The following is a 19,551-nucleotide window of genomic DNA, read 5'->3' on the forward strand; positions in this document are numbered from 1 at the left end:
ACCAAGTGGTGAGATAGCTAGGGCAGTGAGTGGTTTCGTCTGTACCAAGCTACCATGGCGGACGTCATTTTAGCAGTAAACAGCAGTACCAGGTTCCCGCTGTTTGGTCTACGGCAGAATAAGGTGAAGCTGTGGGAAAGGCAGCATTTACTGCGCAGTGAAAAAAGGCGCAGTGAAGTCGACACATAAAAAGTAGTAAAGCTACTTATCATTGATAAATTTTTCTAAATTATATTGCAATTGCGCACATAGTTTTAGCTACTAATAAGGCTAAATCTGATTAGTTGAAACGAGCAGGCGTAAAAACGTTTTTCGTGGCGATTATGAGAGAGAATTCAAAGGTATCTAACGAAGCTTGAAGGGCGAGGGTTTCGCACATTGCAATATCTGCAATTGTGACATTAACCTGGAGCTGGAGGACATAGGAAAGACCGCTATTTGAGCTAGTCAATGAATAATTTCCCACAAGTCGATCAGCACCAACGACCACAAACGAGGCAGGCAGCTGCAGAGAGTACCTGGACATTCAATACTGTCAAACACAAGCAATCATTCCTCACCAAGGATTGCGCATCGCTATTGTTCAAAGCAATATTCCCCGATTCCCACATCGCAAATAAGTTTTCTTCGGACAGGACCAATACTACAAGCAATGTTCCCACTAATTTTTGACGACCCTTGGACAACAGTGCGTAACGAATGAAAAAAAGGTCATCACTTAAAATTTTTTGTGCGCAACTTGGATTTTATATGCGCAGAGACCGTGTTATCATTGCGTAAGCTGCGCAGCTTAATGGGAACATTGACAACAAGCATTGTTACTGGAGTTCTTGCTCCATACGCCCAAAATTGATTTTTTCTAAACGAGCGAGATCGGTAATGGTTATGCGTCCGGCTTCTCGAGCGGTAGGTCGTGGGTTCGATCCCCGGCCGGGTCATACCAAAGACTCGAAAATTGGTATCCGCAGCTATCCTGCTAGGCGCTCAGCAATCACGGATAGCATGGAGGAGAACTAAAACGGGGGCGCAGACTAGATGACCTCATGGGGCCGTATCGCAACTCCGTCGTCAAAGCATCTCGATGGTGCAGGCGAAAAAGAATACCATATCTCTCTCTCTCTGGTGTACGGTGTACGGCCTTTATTCATCTCGGTTGACGCCTCTAATCAGAACGAGGTGAAGAAGTTTGGTTTATAACCCTATGGGGCGGGGGTAAGACCGACGTTTTATTGGGGGGGGGGGGCTGGCAAAGTGCTGTTGCGGCCCAGAGTAAAAGTAAACCTTGAACTGAGCTGTCGTGATATCCATGAAGCACTTTCTAATAACAGGGAGTTGCTGGAGCAGATTGTTTCTGGCGAAAAGTATGGAATGTGATACGCCACGGCTCGTATAAATATAAAGTATGTTCACAAACGCTTTTTCATACTAATCCAATTTTTCGACTGTCCTTATTTTTGGATCCATGTCGATGGCAACCCTAATTATAATGCGGTGGTTTCGAACCGGTGGGTAATTTAGGGGTTCTGGTCGGGCATGTGCTCGCCAAGCAGCAACGGTCAAACTGGGTTTAACTATGCAGAAACAAACATCAATACTTAAGCTACTATTTCAAACTAGGCAGAGTGGTCATTAATTATCCTGCTGCGAGGTAGTGGTCTGTGGAACGTGTTTATATCTGATATACATCACGGCGGGTGTTCTTACAATCACACTAGTGGTATCCTTGTTCATTAATGTTCAGCGTATGTCATAGTCCTTGTTCAAACGAAAAGTAATCGTTCTTTCACGAAGAATTCGCTTAGATATGGGAAGTAGTCGATTACGATTACGATTACTTCGGAAATTTTTCGAATGAAATCGATTGCGATTACCATTACTTGAAAAGGCTGTAATCGTCGTAATCGATTACGATTACTAATCGCGATTACCCCATGTCTGGTAGAGACTCACTTGTAAAAAAAATTCACATTATTAACCTCGTTTAACAAACTTATGTATGAAATGCCGATCGTATCTCTAATATTTTAGGCTTACCATACGTCCTCTTTTAAGAGGATTTGTCCTCTTTTTTGACTTCTTTGAAAGTGTCCTCGGAGGAAGGCCTTTTGTCCTCTTTTTTGAGATTTTGTCCTCTTTTTTGAAAATTTAGGTCGGATTTAGAGGAAATTGCGAGCGATATGCCGCAAATTAGCGCAGAAGTGAAGCTCCGGCGGGTATTTTTTTTTAGTCATCCACCTGGCAATGGGGAGAGAAAAACGTTATTTTGAGCTCTGAGCGGAAGTGATTACCTTTGTTTTATTTTTTTTTTAGTCAACCGATCACGAAGTTAGAAAAATTTACCGGTTTTTGAGAATTCTTCTCCAGTTTTGCATGTCTGAAATTTCTGAAAAAGTGTCCTCTTTTTACATTTCCAAAATATGGTAAGCCTATAATATTTGGGCCTATTAGCTCCATTGCAATTCAGCAATTCGTATTATAGTCCTGTAGAATTTGGTCTAAAAATCGGTCAACCTAGAAAAACTTCTTACCAGCTTTTCAATGGTAGGTTTGTCACTTTTTTAATTTGGGGAATAAAAGTTATGACCAAAAACGTGCCAAGTGGTAAAAATTGAAATGAGGGAAAAAATTAAGATAAAAATATGAACTAAAGGCTAGAAACTAATGAATTATGAACAGAAAAGCAGAATATAGATGCAAAAGTAATATATGAAAATAAAATAGAATTATATATCTGTTTCAGGGAGTAAGATTGAGCAAGATAGAGGGATGGGGGGGGGGGGGTAGGCGCAAGTAGACCTTTCGTTGTTCGTTATAACTTCATTATGTTATTGTTTGCTTACTATACTCTGTTTCATTCACCTTGCTTGGTATTTTAGATAGTGCTTAGTCAAAAAGATACAGCAATTTGTGTTAAGTGTAGAAAAGGCTATCGGACTGGAGATTCACTGTGTCATTTGGGAGCTTATTTCTGCGAGAGTGATAGTACCACACACCCTTTAGGCTAGGGTTGCATTTAAAACAAAAATCAATTTAAGACAAGCATGTTTAAAATAAGGCCCTAATTTAAAACATGTTTTTATTTGTTTTTTATTTTTAGGCCATGAAATCACGAATTTTCAATTGTGATGTCATATGGATTGAAATTGACCATTGAAAATATAGGGTGAATATAGCCCTTTTGACAAAATATCTATACTTCAACTGTTGAACCGACTATTTTTGAGGTTTCAAACCATCCAAAACGATATACGTCGGGTAAATTGGGTGGTTGTTGTTGTTTATTAAACATAAATAATGGCGCTTATCGCCTGACGGCCTTTTGCGCCACGGCCAATAACATTGTACATGAATAATGGCGATACGGAATAAATTGGATGCAGTCAGATCATAACAGGTGGTATCACAAGAACACGAGGGTAGACCAAAAACACGAGGGTAAGGCGGTTGCACAAGAAAACAAATCAATTATCAGAATAGCACGATAAACTCAAGTTACAAATTGCGGTTGCACGATAACACAAATTCATTTGAGGATTAGGGAGTAAATCGGTAATACAAAAATTCACTTTTAATTGCGCACATTTATCTATAAGAAATTCACGGCGAAAAGCATATTTTGAACAACATATTAAAAAGTGTTCGACGGTTTCGGGTTATCGGCAGTAACTACAATATAGAGATTCAACTATTCCAATTTTACACAAATGAGCGTTCAATCGGCAATTTCCAGATTTCAAACGAAACATGATGCCTTCTATAAGGCGGTTTCTACAAGTAGGGGGAGAATCACAAACCGAGGATTTGAAGGATTTACATTGATATCCTTTTTCGGATATACGGTATTCCTGATTCCACAACGTCATGCAGTGACGACGTACAATACGGCGAGCTTCTTGTTCCGAGAGCATCGGCAAATCCCGGTAATTCGGCGGGGAGTCGGAAACGGTTTTGGCCAATCCGTCCGATTTTTCATTGCCGTGAATGCCTACGTGACCAGGGATCCAGAGGAATGACACGCTGACTTCACGTTGTCTGAGTTGCTCAATAGAGGACAAAATCTCATATACGAGGCTATGAACAGGATACAAGTTGGAATTACTAATGCAAGCTAGAGCACTTGAACAGTCTGACAAAATGAGAAATTTGTTTGACGAGGATCGGTTTCTGGAGATCCAGCTCAGTGCTTGGTCGATCGCTAGGAGCTCCGTCGACAGGACCGAATGATCCATTGAACAGGCCTAACAGGCCTCAGATACTGCCACATCAAGTGACGGGATGCAAAAAGCCACTCCACCTCCAACTAGATATTTAGACCCGTCTGTAAATATAAGCACGTGTTCATCGTAATGATCGGCAACATGACTCAAACAAATCTGGTTGTAGGCTCCGAAAACGTCCCTTGAAGACCTCTGCGAGGAGAGACAAATCCACACTTGGTTGAGGCAACAACCAAGGTGGAGACAAGGGTAGCCGGGACCTGTCCAATCTGAAACCATTGAATAGCGATGATTTAGTATAAGTGTTGAACGTTTGAAAGCTTGGATTAACGAAACTGTCAATATCGTGCCATGTTTCTTCAATAATTTTGCAAGTGAAAGAGTTGTTCGAATCCTGGTTCAAGAGGTGACAGCGGTAAGTCATAGAAATACACTTGTGCCGCAGATGTAACGGCATTTCCCCACATTCGGCTTGAAGTACACAGATCGGGGTACTCTTCATGGCATTGGTACAGATACGCAATTAAGGCTGTGCTCTGTATGGTCTGGATCTTCTTCAGGTGGGTAGCGGGCGCAAAGAAGTATGCCGGCATTCCGTAATCGATGATGGAGCGAACGAGGGATCGGTAGACACACAGGAGACTCTTCTTACTAGCTCCCCAACTTGTGCCAGTGAGAGCTCTCAACAAATTTAGTCTTTTGTTACATTTAGAAGAGATGTAGTCGATATGTGCTTTGTACGATAGCCTCTTGTCAAAAACGACGCCGAGATATTTGAATGTTTCCACAAACGGTATATTTGAACCATCCAGTTGGAGAGCCAGAGGAGGAATTTTCCTTTTATGTGTAAATAACATTGCGACGGTTTTGGATTTAGACAAGAGCATGCCCCACGTGTCACACCATTCTTGTATAGAGTCCAGGGAACGCTGAATGGACGGAAGTAGATTTGGGATAGAGAGACCGCAGTCCCAAAGCAAGAGGTCGTCGGCGAAGAGTGCATGGGAGGTGTTGACCAACAACGTGAGGTCGGCCATCGTGACTGCAAAGAGCAGAGTACTGATGACACTACCTTGTGGCAGGCCATTTTTTAATTCATGAACGTTAGATAGTGAACCACCGACTCGAACTTGAAAAGATCGGTGTGACAAAAAATTCCTTATCCAAATCAGCGTTTGCTCTTTTATCCCAAGCTCCGTTAGTTTGAACAAACGACCGTTGCGCCAGACCATATCATACGCGGATTGGATGTCTAAAAAGACTGCAATCATGGAATACCGATTGTTTACCGCTTTATACACGGTATCATGAAGTTGCATGATGTTATCCAAAGTGCTACGTCCATGACGAAATCCAGACTGAGCGGCGTTAGTAGTTATGTAGATCGGTCGTGACGGGCTATGGGCTCTTATGGGCGGGGTGGTGACCTGCCTGAAAACCCGGGGTGATGACCCCACCCTTTTAGACCCCCCTTGTGGTGGTGACCTGCCATTGTTTCTTATGGGTGCGGTGATGACACCACCCTTTCAGGTATAGGCTGCGGCGATGATATACCTTGAAAACTCGTGTTGGTGACCCCACCCTTTCGGTATAGGCTGCGGCGATGACCTGCCATGGAATGTTTGGTAGTGAACTAACGTTGTGGGTATAGGCTGCGGCGATGACCTGCCATGGAATGTTTGGTAGTGAACTAACGTTGTGGGTATAGGCTGCGGCGATGACCTGCCATGGCTTGTTTGGTAGTGAGCTAACGTTGTGGATATAGACCGCGGCGATGACCTGTCTGTCATGTATTCTTACGCGGTCTCTGGTGACTCGCCATGTGTTCTTATGGGTGCGGCCGTGATTCGCCCTTTCGGGTATAGTCAACTCTCGCGCTGTGTTGAAGAAGTATCAGGAATAGTAAATAGTCACGTGATTGATTCTTAGTTAATGTGTATATTACAAATTATTAAATATGACCGATTCGAGTTAATCCCAACGTTTGCGGTGAATGCGACTTCGATATATCGTTATTCTTATGGGCGCGGCGATGATTCGTACTTTCGTTGATAGAATGCTAGCGGTATGTCGTACTTTCACCAAAAAGGGTGTGAAATAGTTTGCTAAATCTAGGAATCAGTCGCTTGGTAATTAGTTTACCACGGAGCCGGCGTAGACGGCGATTCCAATACCAACAATAGCCGCGTTCACATATTAACACTCCAAATAGGTGTGAAATAGTTTGCAAACCCTGCGATCGCTGACAAGATAATGTCTCAGACATACGCGACTTGATGTTACAGGCATATCGATCACTCACGCGGTCAAATTTTCGTAAGCAGTTTGGGACAGAGCTTGATTTCACTCGTAAGATTTAATAAGTAACGAATAACAGAGCCGTCACAGACGATGATTCGAATACCGACAAATTCTCACTTATTTCTGATCCCACCCTAATCCTTTGCGAAGTTGACGCTTATTCGAAAAGGTGTGAAATAATTGTAAAATCCTACGTCGGTGACGCGATAATGCATCAGACATAGCGATCTAATTATAGTACGGTGTCGGAATCCATTCGCGAGATGTTCTATAGGTAAATTGAGATAATCCGAAACGATATATTTTGACTTTGGTGTAGTGTGAATTGAAATAGGATTGACAAACATGACTATCAACTTTCCCACAGTCCCATATTGATATTATACGCACATTGATTTGAAACAAGTAATGGAACATTGCAACTCTATTCGCGATCCGACTTTTCGTTTGTCAAAGCGACATTTTAACATCTTACCATACTCAAAAGAATTATTTACAACATTAACAAGTGTTCAAAATCTAGTTTTCACTTACTTGATTATATCGCTGCAACCCACAAATTTGAATTAATTCATCCTGGTTGTATTCGTATGATCGGTCTTTTTTATTCAATTGTAAAGGTCGTTACTATTCTGAAGACAAAGTAAGCTATTTACTAATCGACACATAAATGACTTGACATAAACATATTATATTTTGAGTATACGAGATTTGAATGTCTGAACAATAACTGAGAAATAATTTATCACAATAAAATCCGTATATTACAGCGTAAAAGATGTTTGAATGTCAGCAACTCTGTACGGTCATAGTTACTACCACTAATTTACCCGACCAACTCGTCATGATCATTCCTGAAATCAACACAAATATGACCACTGACTTGAGTTAACCACAAAACAGCATCAAGTTTTAAATCCACTTGTAGCTTACGGATTATTTGAATGCTGGTTATGTTTTGTTGTAATTGAGTTCACGGAAATAGTATTACGTCTCGACATCTGACCATCTTACCATATTCAAAGAATCAACCACGAAAACATTGTCAAGTAAATCCGTTAACCGACCAACTCAACAGTATCAATATGAAAAACAGCCAAACATACACGAATCCATACAAGCACTAAAACCTAAAATCCATAACAAGCCTGGTTGTATTCATATCCCTACATGTCTTTTTTATTCAACTTGAAAAGTCGTTACTATTCTGTAAGACAAAGTAATTACTATGCGGCATATTTTGTAAGATAAAAGTAATTACTTCTCGGTGCCCGCGACTTGAGATTAACATAATATGTTTGAGTATGCGAGATTTGAAAGTCTGCCCAACATGTTGAGAATTCATTTCTTACAATCGAACGCAGGTGTTATATTGAAAATTATCATGATGTAAACATAAGGATTGACACATTGATTTGACATATGTAATAGTTGATCATGACTTGACTATTAAATTATTTGCGTTAATCAGACCCGGCGTTGTGGTAAAGATTATTGTGACAGCAACAAACTTTTCAGTACCATTGTTATTAACATATCGAGTTGTAAACTATGTGTGTCTAAAATGTTCTCGATTGGAAAATTATTCAGCCTTGGTACAAACCACGCAGAGTATTGTGGATATCAGGAAATATTTTACAAATGTCTGCATTAAACAAGACTAAAGATGAAACAACAATTTCCTTTGTTGAACAATAACCGGGGCAATACTTTATTGTCGGTGAGAATTGAAACACTTTCGCGCATTACCTGGTGTCAAGATATCACACTAGGTGAATTGACATACCACCATTTGATTAATGCTTAATCCGTTCGCATCATTTCACACTCACTTTGATCCTTACAAAAGTAAATTGGAATATGTTTGCTAGGCACCACCTATTCAACTATACTTGAGTAATACAGAAACCTCTCAGCATTAATAAAATCGAAATGTGCGCTACACTGAAATCTACAAAAATGTGTTTGTATTGCTGTTCGTAGTAGCGATATCGATTTGAACCTCCATCATCTAACCAAACTACTGCATGAGAGTCGTTGTCAATTTACATGACGTTCACTGATTACATACTAGAACTATTTGTGCAGCGCACACGATCAGAGAAATTGGACATTTTTCCATTGCCATCCGTCAAAGTAAATGTCGTCACAATAATCAGTCACTAAAAGACCATATACTTGTATGTGATTGAATCGCCGACAATTAACTCGGTAAATCAAACCCCTGAGAAATTTCACTCAGTCATTGGATAGGAAACAGCGTCGCTTAATCGGTGTGAGTCGTTATTTCTAAATACTAATCATATCTGTCCAGCCAAGAACAATTTTCACTCACTTGGGTAACGAAACCAGTGTCCAATATCAATACAAGATATTTTCGTCACACAAAAATAATCAACTTCACTCGATATTCCCGTACTACGAAACTGTACAAAGGTTACATGCTTTTGTATGACATGGAATCAATACCGATCGAAGTAACCGTATTGGAGATAACTTTTAAACAAACACACTCTACGTGGTTAACATTCTCGTCGATTCTATTGTGATTAATGTATACTTCATGTGATCTGGATTCATTTCGATATGGCTAAACATTCAACCTCGACGGATACGAATTGTCACACACTCAAGTAATATCATACCAAATAGGTATTTACAAGACACAGAAATTTGTTTTGGTCGTTTCGACTTTATTACTGGAGATACTCATCACTTCGCTTAATACAATCTAGATTCAAACTCCATCGAACCTTTGGTGTCTATCGTTTTGCTGGATACGAATTATGTTAGTCTAAGAGTACACAATTTTCACTATCTTGGGTTATGAACTCAGTGTGTTAGCGATCATTCAATATTTTGTAGTATCAACTAGCTACTTCGTATAGGATACGAATGATCATCCTCACAACTCTTACAAAAGTACGAAGGATATTTACATCACACAAAGTAATCGACTTTACTCGATATCCTCACACTACGAAACTGAATGGTTATGGTTTGACTCTACAAACTGTTCTGATGTCACAAGAACTTTTTCATACGAATGGTTACGTATCTAAATATTCAAATAATCCAACACACGACTATAGCACTTACAGAAATATCATAGTTCTTGTAACAAAGTTGTATAAGTATAATGTTTATCGTAAGTCCTACATAGCCATGATATCCGTCCGAGTTTGACTTTTAGAAAACATTATACCGACATCGCGACATCTTTCAAAATTAAAACCACGGTGACTGCTTCAGAGACCTACCAATGAAATTGCAGTATTACAGTTACTTCCACAAAAGAGTATGTATTCGACTTACTTACCACAAATCTAACGCACAAAACAATTTACTTTACTAACGAGAAGCACCGAGCCTCACATCAAAACAACTAGAAAGTGGAACTATATTAAAAAACGTCGCTAACCTTTGTGCACCAGCTGTAAATCACACAAGCAACATGTTTCAAGATTCTGGTTATTGAAAAACGTTAAAGTGTTTCTCCTGCACCAAGTCGTTATGTTGATGAAAGCGTATATTGTAATACCATGATCGATTTGCATTCGTTGGTCACAAACTGTCACTACTCTAAATAATTATTTTTCACTCAAACACAAAAGCATACTTGTCGCCAATCGTTTTCATCAAGCACGAGTTCAAGAAACCTGCTACGACATGAATTGTTATTTTGATGTTGTGTAAATAGGTAATAATTTATTTTAGTAACACTACATCAACATCATCGAGTTGTGCGAATAGATTTACATGTGGTTTTAATCGAAGTACACAGCACGGTCTAATGTAGATTCATCTCTATTGTACAGCAACTCGGTAATCGAAATGCATTAACATTTAAACAACGATCTTGGTTCGTCACGCGAAAAATATCTTTACTGTCGCAACACTCTGATACTCTGCACAAGATGTGTAAATCCTTTTCACACTCATAATAATACACTAACGGGATACCGATGTCAAGCAACAACGTTTAACAACATCACTGACACTGAACATACCATACCTACCCAAGTAAAAATATCATTTTCACCAGGAGGTCAGTTGTTACTTGTGTACAATTACCATTTTCCCTTGGGAGTTTAGCGTTACCCGAGTAACAAAACCATTTTCACTTGGAAATATATGTTTTCCCTCAACATCAAACGTTTTTCACTTGGAAATATATTTTTTCCCTGGGTAACAAACCCCTTTTCACTTGGAAATATATTTTTGTCCTGGATAACAAACCTTTTTCACTTGGAAATATATTTTTTCTCTTGGTAACAAACCTTTTTCACTTGGAAATATATTTTTTCTCTGGGTAACAAACCTTTTTCACTTGGGAATATATTTTTTCCCCGAGCAACAAACCATTTTCCCTGAGCAACAAACCCTTTTCTCCCCAGGCAACAAACCCTTTTCGTTTGGAAAACTATCATTTATCTGAGTACCAATACCATTTTCGTTTTGAAAACTGACAACTACACCGGTCAATTTGATATTTTTTGTATATTGTTACAGCAGACAGTGACAAAATATACACCAACAACGACTCCGATACATTTGTGTAATCAAATATTCACTTGCTCTGATGCATCCCATCAAAATCATTGGTTACTCACATACAATAACAATGTGCTGTTGTACATCGACATGTATGTTTTCGGAATTGACGAATAAAGGGGTTTCTGATATGTCCGTGATGTCCGGGTTCGTGCTTTGGATTTTCCAGAGTCAAAATGTCTGAATAAAACACCTCCTTGACGATGGTTGGTATGTGGATAACGGTGTTCGGAAAACGGTTGGATTTATGTCGCCCATCGCGATAACAACTCCAGGTCGAGTTTTCCTCCCACATGTTTACTATATTGTGTCTTTATTGGTCAATGTATGTCTCGACATTCAGTTTGAAATCGGAAACCCTGATAAAGTACGTAACCGGATCCGGATATCAACTGTGAATCGATAAACCAATGAACAATATTCAAAGTAAACATGTTACACCCTGTGTTTCCACGACAAAATACCATCCAGACATACGTCGCGCTTGTTTGCCCACACCAGTATACGCGTAAATGGAGGTGTGTGACATTGCATGCAATGTGTTGGTATACAAACATCGATCCACAGACATTATCATAGCCGGTAATTTTGATGTAGATCGAATGTCACCCGATAACAATGTCATACCAATAAGCCACATTGCAATGACTCTGAGTCCGCGCTATGACATCGATATTTCGACACCGTTCACTGATTTACTCGATGGTGTTATCGTGTTGTAACATTACAAGATAGTCATGGCCCTATCTCCGGACAGATCACCCAGACCAATTGGATACATCGGTCAATATCCGTCGTGTTGTCGACACCGAAGTTTTCTGCTGAGACTACAGCGTTTGATCTAGGTGAACTATCGAAGTACGGTGCTCGAAATGATTGCGATCAGTCTTTCAGTCACGATCAATGGATGTCGCTACTCCCACATAACGACTCCAGAAAAATATCGTGCAAATGTCGGACTGATATTGTGATCCAATAAGGTATGTTTCTGTGGAATGAAGACTGCAATCGTACACCACAATAGAACACTACCTCGTGATTTCACACGCAATCATAAAACACACTTTCGTAAGGGTCTAGCTCGTCCGGTGACATTTCGAAACGGTCATCGCTACAAGAGATCGGGTTGGTCTCGTCATGTCGGTAGCATTTTGACACTGTCATCACCACAAGGCTATTGAGGTCGATTCTGTTGGTCGTGTCAATCCGTTTTAGAATGTACCGTTTTTCAAGTCCCTGCACCATAGTGTTACGACACAGGCAAGAAGCGCCGGTGGAAATAATAAAACACGAAGGCACACTTTGGTGTTATTTGACATGGATTTTACACCCGACGAACCTTACATTCGAGCGATGCATTTGAATGGCGATTGTATTATTGATGTCCAGAGAAAAGAAATGTATCGATTTATTGGTTTCGTACATATCCAGCAAAAACCTGGGTATATGATTGTGCACGGTTCGCATATTTGACTGTGAACACTCTATTGGTATATGCTGTACAGTTCACTTTCACCGTCGTGCGAATACCCATGTTACGGTTTCTATGTTTGTGTGTCTGTATGTCATGCTTCAGATTGACTCAGAGTCATTGCAATGTGGCTTATTGGTATGACATTGTTATCGGGTGACATTCGATCTACATCAAAATTACCGGCTATGATAATGTCTGTGGATCGATGTTTGTATACCAACACATTGCATGCAATGTCACACACCTCCATTTACGCGTATACTGGTGTGGGCAAACAAGCGCGACGTATGTCTGGATGGTATTTTGTCGTGGAAACACAGGGTGTAACATGTTTACTTTGAATATTGTTCATTGGTTTATCGATTCACAGTTGATATCCGGATCCGGTTACGTACTTTATCAGGGTTTCCGATTTCAAACTGAATGTCGAGACATACATTGACCAATAAAGACACAATATAGTAAACATGTGGGAGGAAAACTCGACCTGGAGTTGTTATCGCGATGGGCGACATAAATCCAACCGTTTTCCGAACACCGTTATCCACATACCAACCATCGTCAAGGAGGTGTTTTATTCAGACATTTTGACTCTGGAAAATCCAAAGCACGAACCCGGACATCACGGACATATCAGAAACCCCTTTATTCGTCAATTCCGAAAACATACATGTCGATGTACAACAGCACATTGTTATTGTATGTGAGTAACCAATGATTTTGATGGGATGCATCAGAGCAAGTGAATATTTGATTACACAAATGTATCGGAGTCGTTGTTGGTGTATATTTTGTCACTGTCTGCTGTAACAATATACAAAAAATATCAAATTGACCGGTGTAGTTGTCAGTTTTCAAAACGAAAATGGTATTGGTACTCAGATAAATGATAGTTTTCCAAACGAAAAGGGTTTGTTGCCTGGGGAGAAAAGGGTTTGTTGCTCAGGGAAAATGGTTTGTTGCTCGGGGAAAAAATATATTCCCAAGTGAAAAAGGTTTGTTACCCAGAGAAAAAATATATTTCCAAGTGAAAAAGGTTTGTTACCAAGAGAAAAAATATATTTCCAAGTGAAAAAGGTTTGTTATCCAGGACAAAAATATATTTCCAAGTGAAAAGGGGTTTGTTACCCAGGGAAAAAATATATTTCCAAGTGAAAAACGTTTGATGTTGAGGGAAAACATATATTTCCAAGTGAAAATGGTTTTGTTACTCGGGTAACGCTAAACTCCCAAGGGAAAATGGTAATTGTACACAAGTAACAACTGACCTCCTGGTGAAAATGATATTTTTACTTGGGTAGGTATGGTATGTTCAGTGTCAGTGATGTTGTTAAACGTTGTTGCTTGACATCGGTATCCCGTTAGTGTATTATTATGAGTGTGAAAAGGATTTACACATCTTGTGCAGAGTATCAGAGTGTTGCGACAGTAAAGATATTTTTCGCGTGACGAACCAAGATCGTTGTTTAAATGTTAATGCATTTCGATTACCGAGTTGCTGTACAATAGAGATGAATCTACATTAGACCGTGCTGTGTACTTCGATTAAAACCACATGTAAATCTATTCGCACAACTCGATGATGTTGATGTAGTGTTACTAAAATAAATTATTACCTATTTACACAACATCAAAATAACAATTCATGTCGTAGCAGGTTTCTTGAACTCGTGCTTGATGAAAACGATTGGCGACAAGTATGCTTTTGTGTTTGAGTGAAAAATAATTATTTAGAGTAGTGACAGTTTGTGACCAACGAATGCAAATCGATCATGGTATTACAATATACGCTTTCATCAACATAACGACTTGGTGCAGGAGAAACACTTTAACGTTTTTCAATAACCAGAATCTTGAAACATGTTGCTTGTGTGATTTACAGCTGGTGCACAAAGGTTAGCGACGTTTTTTAATATAGTTCCACTTTCTAGTTGTTTTGATGTGAGGCTCGGTGCTTCTCGTTAGTAAAGTAAATTGTTTTGTGCGTTAGATTTGTGGTAAGTAAGTCGAATACATACTCTTTTGTGGAAGTAACTGTAATACTGCAATTTCATTGGTAGGTCTCTGAAGCAGTCACCGTGGTTTTAATTTTGAAAGATGTCGCGATGTCGGTATAATGTTTTCTAAAAGTCAAACTCGGACGGATATCATGGCTATGTAGGACTTACGATAAACATTATACTTATACAACTTTGTTACAAGAACTATGATATTTCTGTAAGTGCTATAGTCGTGTGTTGGATTATTTGAATATTTAGATACGTAACCATTCGTATGAAAAAGTTCTTGTGACATCAGAACAGTTTGTAGAGTCAAACCATAACCATTCAGTTTCGTAGTGTGAGGATATCGAGTAAAGTCGATTACTTTGTGTGATGTAAATATCCTTCGTACTTTTGTAAGAGTTGTGAGGATGATCATTCGTATCCTATACGAAGTAGCTAGTTGATACTACAAAATATTGAATGATCGCTAACACACTGAGTTCATAACCCAAGATAGTGAAAATTGTGTACTCTTAGACTAACATAATTCGTATCCAGCAAAACGATAGACACCAAAGGTTCGATGGAGTTTGAATCTAGATTGTATTAAGCGAAGTGATGAGTATCTCCAGTAATAAAGTCGAAACGACCAAAACAAATTTCTGTGTCTTGTAAATACCTATTTGGTATGATATTACTTGAGTGTGTGACAATTCGTATCCGTCGAGGTTGAATGTTTAGCCATATCGAAATGAATCCAGATCACATGAAGTATACATTAATCACAATAGAATCGACGAGAATGTTAACCACGTAGAGTGTGTTTGTTTAAAAGTTATCTCCAATACGGTTACTTCGATCGGTATTGATTCCATGTCATACAAAAGCATGTAACCTTTGTACAGTTTCGTAGTACGGGAATATCGAGTGAAGTTGATTATTTTTGTGTGACGAAAATATCTTGTATTGATATTGGACACTGGTTTCGTTACCCAAGTGAGTGAAAATTGTTCTTGGCTGGACAGATATGATTAGTATTTAGAAATAACGACTCACACCGATTAAGCGACGCTGTTTCCTATCCAATGACTGAGTGAAATTTCTCAGGGGTTTGATTTACCGAGTTAATTGTCGGCGATTCAATCACATACAAGTATATGGTCTTTTAGTGACTGATTATTGTGACGACATTTACTTTGACGGATGGCAATGGAAAAATGTCCAATTTCTCTGATCGTGTGCGCTGCACAAATAGTTCTAGTATGTAATCAGTGAACGTCATGTAAATTGACAACGACTCTCATGCAGTAGTTTGGTTAGATGATGGAGGTTCAAATCGATATCGCTACTACGAACAGCAATACAAACACATTTTTGTAGATTTCAGTGTAGCGCACATTTCGATTTTATTAATGCTGAGAGGTTTCTGTATTACTCAAGTATAGTTGAATAGGTGGTGCCTAGCAAACATATTCCAATTTACTTTTGTAAGGATCAAAGTGAGTGTGAAATGATGCGAACGGATTAAGCATTAATCAAATGGTGGTATGTCAATTCACCTAGTGTGATATCTTGACACCAGGTAATGCGCGAAAGTGTTTCAATTCTCACCGACAATAAAGTATTGCCCCGGTTATTGTTCAACAAAGGAAATTGTTGTTTCATCTTTAGTCTTGTTTAATGCAGACATTTGTAAAATATTTCCTGATATCCACAATACTCTGCGTGGTTTGTACCAAGGCTGAATAATTTTCCAATCGAGAACATTTTAGACACACATAGTTTACAACTCGATATGTTAATAACAATGGTACTGAAAAGTTTGTTGCTGTCACAATAATCTTTACCACAACGCCGGGTCTGATTAACGCAAATAATTTAATAGTCAAGTCATGATCAACTATTACATATGTCAAATCAATGTGTCAATCCTTATGTTTACATCATGATAATTTTCAATATAACACCTGCGTTCGATTGTAAGAAATGAATTCTCAACATGTTGGGCAGACTTTCAAATCTCGCATACTCAAACATATTATGTTAATCTCAAGTCGCGGGCACCGAGAAGTAATTACTTTTATCTTACAAAATATGCCGCATAGTAATTACTTTGTCTTACAGAATAGTAACGACTTTTCAAGTTGAATAAAAAAGACATGTAGGGATATGAATACAACCAGGCTTGTTATGGATTTTAGGTTTTAGTGCTTGTATGGATTCGTGTATGTTTGGCTGTTTTTCATATTGATACTGTTGAGTTGGTCGGTTAACGGATTTACTTGACAATGTTTTCGTGGTTGATTCTTTGAATATGGTAAGATGGTCAGATGTCGAGACGTAATACTATTTCCGTGAACTCAATTACAACAAAACATAACCAGCATTCAAATAATCCGTAAGCTACAAGTGGATTTAAAACTTGATGCTGTTTTGTGGTTAACTCAAGTCAGTGGTCATATTTGTGTTGATTTCAGGAATGATCATGACGAGTTGGTCGGGTAAATTAGTGGTAGTAACTATGACCGTACAGAGTTGCTGACATTCAAACATCTTTTACGCTGTAATATACGGATTTTATTGTGATAAATTATTTCTCAGTTATTGTTCAGACATTCAAATCTCGTATACTCAAAATATAATATGTTTATGTCAAGTCATTTATGTGTCGATTAGTAAATAGCTTACTTTGTCTTCAGAATAGTAACGACCTTTACAATTGAATAAAAAAGACCGATCATACGAATACAACCAGGATGAATTAATTCAAATTTGTGGGTTGCAGCGATATAATCAAGTAAGTGAAAACTAGATTTTGAACACTTGTTAATGTTGTAAATAATTCTTTTGAGTATGGTAAGATGTTAAAATGTCGCTTTGACAAACGAAAAGTCGGATCGCGAATAGAGTTGCAATGTTCCATTACTTGTTTCAAATCAATGTGCGTATAATATCAATATGGGACTGTGGGAAAGTTGATAGTCATGTTTGTCAATCCTATTTCAATTCACACTACACCAAAGTCAAAATATATCGTTTCGGATTATCTCAATTTACCTATAGAACATCTCGCGAATGGATTCCGACACCGTACTATAATTAGATCGCTATGTCTGATGCATTATCGCGTCACCGACGTAGGATTTTACAATTATTTCACACCTTTTCGAATAAGCGTCAACTTCGCAAAGGATTAGGGTGGGATCAGAAATAAGTGAGAATTTGTCGGTATTCGAATCATCGTCTGTGACGGCTCTGTTATTCGTTACTTATTAAATCTTACGAGTGAAATCAAGCTCTGTCCCAAACTGCTTACGAAAATTTGACCGCGTGAGTGATCGATATGCCTGTAACATCAAGTCGCGTATGTCTGAGACATTATCTTGTCAGCGATCGCAGGGTTTGCAAACTATTTCACACCTATTTGGAGTGTTAATATGTGAACGCGGCTATTGTTGGTATTGGAATCGCCGTCTACGCCGGCTCCGTGGTAAACTAATTACCAAGCGACTGATTCCTAGATTTAGCAAACTATTTCACACCCTTTTTGGTGAAAGTACGACATACCGCTAGCATTCTATCAACGAAAGTACGAATCATCGCCGCGCCCATAAGAATAACGATATATCGAAGTCGCATTCACCGCAAACGTTGGGATTAACTCGAATCGGTCATATTTAATAATTTGTAATATACACATTAACTAAGAATCAATCACGTGACTATTTACTATTCCTGATACTTCTTCAACACAGCGCGAGAGTTGACTATACCCGAAAGGGCGAATCACGGCCGCACCCATAAGAACACATGGCGAGTCACCAGAGACCGCGTAAGAATACATGACAGACAGGTCATCGCCGCGGTCTATATCCACAACGTTAGCTCACTACCAAACAAGCCATGGCAGGTCATCGCCGCAGCCTATACCCACAACGTTAGTTCACTACCAAACATTCCATGGCAGGTCATCGCCGCAGCCTATACCCACAACGTTAGTTCACTACCAAACATTCCATGGCAGGTCATCGCCGCAGCCTATACCGAAAGGGTGGGGTCACCAACACGAGTTTTCAAGGTATATCATCGCCGCAGCCTATACCTGAAAGGGTGGTGTCATCACCGCACCCATAAGAAACAATGGCAGGTCACCACCACAAGGGGGGTCTAAAAGGGTGGGGTCATCACCCCGGGTTTTCAGGCAGGACACCACCCCGCCCATAAGAGCCCATAGCCCGTCACGACCGATCTACATAACTACTGGCGTTGAGAAGGGAGTTCGATTCCAAGTGCCATCTCAAGCGCCTCGTTACCATAACTTCCATTACTTTATATAAATGACTGGTCAGCGAAATGGGACTATAGGATTTAGCCGCAGCCGGGTCTTCCTCACCTTTCAATATGGGGACAACAACAGAGTGTTTCCAGGAGTCGGGAAGAAAGCCATTTCTCCATGAAGAGTTGATCAAATGAAGTATATATGTTAGAGAATTGTCAGACAAGTGCTGCAACAGGGGTAAGCGATATCGTCCAAGCCCGGGCTGGTATTTCCTCGAGACGAAATGGCCGATTTCAGTTCGGCCATGGAAAAAGGGCGGTTGATGACATCATTGTTAGGTGCTGAGAGACTGGTGATTCGGGAGGTTATTTGATCCTCTATTGCTTCCTTCCTTGTTCGGAATGCTGACGTATAATTGCTGTCACTGCTAACCGACGAAAAGTGCAAGGCTAGAGCGTCAGCCTTCGACCTGTCGGGACCACCAGTAACGACGCGATATTAACGCAATATTAATATGAGTTGGCGAGTTGCTATTCAACACAACCAATCCATTTTGGTCGAAAGCGTCCAATAGGAGGCGACCCCGTCGGTTATTTCTTTGGCCCCAAGAAAGATGGTGGGCATTAAAATCCCCGAAAATTATTGAACGATGTGACAGCGATTCCAAGAAAACAAAAGCACTCTCTTCTGAGACTGCGGTAGGGCTCATATAGACATTGCAGATGCGTAGGTGGCCAATGG

Source organism: Botryllus schlosseri, chromosome 11, assembly GCF_051294905.1.
Source record: "Botryllus schlosseri isolate E-star chromosome 11, Bs_hap1, whole genome shotgun sequence".
NCBI lineage: Eukaryota > Metazoa > Chordata > Ascidiacea > Stolidobranchia > Styelidae > Botryllus > Botryllus schlosseri.